The following is a 4,931-nucleotide window of genomic DNA, read 5'->3' as shown; positions in this document are numbered from 1 at the left end:
ACTAAAAAAAAAAAAAAAGAAAGGTGGGGATGAAGAAAAGGAAAAAAACAAGGAATGGAAAAGAGCAGAAGTGGAGATACCACACAAATTGCCTGTAGCATCAGGCCACAGTCAAAGACAAGACAGAATAAGGTGGTCACCTACATTTCTAGGAGATCGAGTGCAACTGGATGAAAACTGCAGGACAAAGCGTATGATTAGATGGCATTGAATAGTACACTTCAACAGTGAAAGCATGCCTTTGTGTCAGAGCATGTGTTGAGTTGTGTGACTGTGCCTGAGATAAATGCTGACGAACAGCCTACATTGATTTGGTACAAACAGAACATTAGACAACAGGTGAAGGAATAGATTACAATAGAAGAGAAGAGAAGAGAAGAGAAGAGAAGAGAAGAGAAGAGAAGAGAAGAGAAGAGAAGAGAAGAGAAGAGAAGAGAAGAGAAGAGAAGAGAAGAGAAGGGAAGGGAAGGGAAGGGAAGGGAAGGGAAGGGAAGGGAAGGGAAGGGAAGGGAAGGGAAGGGAAGGGAAGGGAAGGGAAGGGAAGGGAAAGGAAAGGAAGGGAAGGGAAGGGAAGGGAAGGGAAGGGAAGGGAAGGGAAGGGAAGGGAAGGGAAGGGAAGGGAAGGGAAGGGAAGGGAAGGGAAGGGAAGGGAAGGGAAGGGAAGGGAAGGGAAGGGAAGGGAAGGGAAGGGAAGGGAAGGGAAGGGAAGGGAAGGGAAGGGAAGGGAAGGGAAGGGAAGGGAAGGAATTTTCCAATGCAATATGTCACACTCTTCCAAGAAATTCCTGCACAAGGAAAACAACATAAAATACTCCAGGCTGTCACCATTTTGAACATTGGCGGCTCCTCACTCATTTCTCATGTGGACACTGAGTGCACAGTAAATACAAAATGGCCCAGTTCACTCATCCAAGTGGACCAAGTGACCTTGAAGATGTGTGCTGAGTGTGTTTATCTGGGAAGCTGGAACAGAGTCGCTGTAAAATCACAGCCTAGTTTCCTGCATGGCATCTCTTTTGTCCAAGAAGGCAATCCCTTCACAACAGAAATTACCAAGGGTTGGCCTCCTCCATGGGTGCTAATGGGATGTAGGGGCAACTGTCTGAAAAACAGCTCTATCATAATGAAATAATGCAGGTGTTTGAATTGCTAAAGTACTCACAGAGGAACTGCACCTGCCAAGAACAGGCAGAGGTACGCAAACACATAATTTGTGGCTGCATGAACGGATACCCGGTAGAGACCCTTTTAATAATTTACCACTGAGTCTCTGCAACAAAGTGTCTTGCACTGGGAATAGCGACCAAGCATGAAAGGGCAAAAAGAAGTAACTGGCTGCTCAAGAAAGGTTAGTTGGCTAGGAAGAAAACTTTGCTTCTACCAGTTTGTTGCTGTGCACTCTTCACAGATTGTGTGTGAGGGAGATTGTTGGGGAGTTGTACAGTTTTCAAAAAATTCAGCTAATCTGTAATTTCTAAAGTGCCAATGCAACGTTCACCATGAAATTCAGGAGCAGGAACTCAGCTTGCCAGAGCCACCTACCACCCCAGTGTCTCTCTGTGCTCACCAGAATATCCCAGGGAACCATACTTCGGTCTTATTGACAACAGAGGAGAGAGGCCGAGTCGTTGTAGAGATTGTAAGAAAATACGTAGATTTTATTGTCTAAGGTGTTTGTTCTCATTCAGACCAGGCTATTGGTGAAAGTAAGTTGTTTTTGTTGAATGATAGCAATTCAGTAGTTTACATGAAGTGAATCTGGCAGTCTCAGATGAATGTATAGCAATGGATGTGCACCACAAAGACTGTGGGTGTTACTTGTCGGAGCTAACTCCTGAGGGGACATGGAACGACAGTAACCTCTTCAAATATGAGCAGGGGTGCCTGCAGGTCTGAGGTTCAGGGGGCAGCACAATCTACCTTGTTGCCTGTGAATATTTCCTTTATGCACAAATGGCTACTTAAATATTCAACTATGGGGTGTTATTCTGTCTTTTGGTTTTCAATGCATTAAAAACGTTTCTTTTCCCTCATCTCCATTCATCTTCCTCTCGTGAAAGAGCAGCGTGGGGAGGTTAGGTGCGTTTTGGCAATCCCAGTAGAATCAGTGCCCTCATTCGTAAGCTGTGATTACTGTCCTGGGGAAATGAGATCAATTTATATTTGTGGTCATAAAGATATGGTAGCAGTAACTGAAGCAAAGTTTAAGAAATGCATAAAAAAAAAAAAAGTGATAGAGTTTCTTTTTATTTTGTTCTTGGCTTTGAAAGCAGTAGAATGAAATGGCTCCATTTGAAAACAAAAACTGCATAATGACGTTTCTATCTCAAGACAAATCTTACGTTAATAAGGACCACTGGTAGTGTAGTTAGAGAGGCCAGAACATTCTAACCTCCATGGTGAAAAAAAAATAAAATTAAAACAACAAGAGAATTTAAAGTTCTTTTTGGGAAGAAAAGAGAAGAAGGAGCAGGAGGAGGGGGAGAAACAAAAGAGAAACTCTGTCTTTCAGTTCCAATAGTTCTTGATGTTTAAAATCTCTGAAGTTTTCTTATGTGTTATGAAAAGCTACAAATTTATCTTTTGCCATTTTCCCAAGGGAAGCTGACCCAAATCCACCAGCAGCAGTTGAAAAGGTTTTTCCAAGCTTTATCAAATGGCCCCAACAGAGACCAGCTTAAAATTAAAAGCTTCCCCTACCAGAGGGAATATATGTGACTTTAATAACTGAAATGTGTTTTTACTTTCTATTACAGGGGTCAAAAGGTTTCTAAACAAACCAAATTTATCAATTATTTAGAGCTGATTTCTTCTGAAGTGGTATTTCTAAGATATTATTTGGTGGATAAATTCAATGTTCTAAGGCCAGCAGCAGCATTTTATTCATAACAAATTTCTCCTAAACTGAATTTGCTGGGGCAACTTAATTTCCACTATCGTGTTTGCACTGTAGAAATATCAACTGAAGTGTTATAGGGCCTAACTAGTGGGCTTTTCAAAGAAATTCCATATAAGCATGCTTATTCAGCACCACCCTGCTTGCAGTTTATTGCTTAAGAAATGAACTGGTACACTGTGTCTGCAGTAGAAATTCTTTAGCTGCTGAAATATCCTTAAAAACCACAAGGCACCTTTAAAGTCAGGAAACAATATCTTAAACTACATTGTCACCCTTGCAGCAAAAGAAAATAAGATAACTGTCAGGAGTTTTGTTAAAGACATTTTAAAATCAAAGACCTGTACACGCGTGCACATAGACGCACACAATTTCTTAGTTTCTCTGAGAAGTGAACACTTTATTTAGGTTGTTGCGGAAGGGAATTAACAGTAAATTTAGAAAGAGACCATTCTTAATACCTAATAGGGTCCACTGACCATGTAAATACTCTGTTTGTTATACATTAGCTAAACATACATTGGGTTTCTGCCTAAAGTCTGCCATTTGGTGCAGGCAGAAGACGTTACGGAACAGTTCATAAATTCACGTGGAGCCCTGTTAAATGAAACCAACCATCCAAGAGCTGACATTTTGCCATCTTTAAAATAGCTGCTTTTCTTGCAGTAAAACTTCAGGTTTATTTATGCAAGCAAATATGAAGTAGTAACGCAATCAAGGTGTTATGGAGGGTTTTTTTTTAAGAGAAAGAATCTGACTACTAATAAACAAAAATGCCTTGAATAGGTTCTCCTTATTTATACTTGAAAAAAATTTCTTCCTGAAAAAACACATTAAGGAAGAGTGAAAGCATCATTTTGTGACTACTGAAAATGGTCCCTTTTTCTTAGCAATACATACTTTCAGAAATATGAATTATTACTACAAATGAAGAACAAACAGGTGAAAGCTCTTCCTCTCTCTTCTGCCTCCTTCTGCCCTTGGGGCAAAAGAATTCTGCTCAAGCATAAGAGATTGGCAAAAAAGGATCAAAGTGAGCCAAATTTGATCGAGGTCTGGCTAATAAGGTGATGAGGAGCTTTTTACCTCCAGGGGACTGTCTCTGCTTCTGTTTCATCTCTCGCTCAGATTATTACTGAAGTTTTGAGATGGTTTGAGGAGGTTGTCAGATGAGGGCTTGAGGTTTGGTCTGGGGACTCTGTGCCCTGAAAAGGCCAGATTTAAATTTGAATGGAATGATAAACGGAGACTGAGCATGCTTCTGAGTACAAGGTGATAGTGAGCTGATGAAATGGGTAACACGAGCTTTGGGCCATGGTCAGGCAGGAACTGGAAGGATATCATTCTGCCCTCAAAATTGCCACACGTCTGTGTGACCTTCCCCTGCCCAAGGTTAGAAGGGACTTGAATTAGCGGTTCATTTTTGGCCCATTGCTGACAGCACTTGAAAGCTGAGCTATGGTGGTTATTCAGTGGCTTGCCTGAAACAAGCTGATGGGCACCAAAATCACCACGCTGCTGTCTTTCAAGACTGCCAGATTTGTTTTCAAGCCTTGTTCTGCACTGGCATAGTTTTGCTGGGGTCTGTGACACCAGAGAAACAAAAGAAGGAAACAGCAGGTATGGCAATGAAAATGTAAATGCGACAATGAGGGAAGCCTGGCATATTAGCATAAAACCTAAGGTTGCTGAAAGGACTGTTCAAGGCTCTGGATGGTGGTACAACTTCAGATCATTCCCTGGATGTTTCAGACTCCCTTCTGGAACATAGGGTGAGAGGAGTCATTTGCATCTGTTCCTTCAGGGTCATGAGTGCCTTAGACAACTTCGATGTCAGGATAAAAAAACCATTAAATTCTGTGCTGGGAGGGGCTCTAGGAGGTATTTGAAGGCTTTTTGAGAGAAAAAATTTATAGTAATTTCCTTACACTATAGACACTACCTTAGTCTTGCAACCTATGGTAAGGCCAGGTGAGATCTGAAAAGCCTGAGTGATGGCATTGGCTCAGGAATGATTTGCAACACAGAAATGGGG

Source organism: Balearica regulorum, chromosome 1 (assembly GCF_011004875.1).
Source record: "Balearica regulorum gibbericeps isolate bBalReg1 chromosome 1, bBalReg1.pri, whole genome shotgun sequence".
Taxonomy (NCBI): domain Eukaryota; kingdom Metazoa; phylum Chordata; class Aves; order Gruiformes; family Gruidae; genus Balearica; species Balearica regulorum.
Note: the sequence above shows the minus strand (reverse complement) of the source record.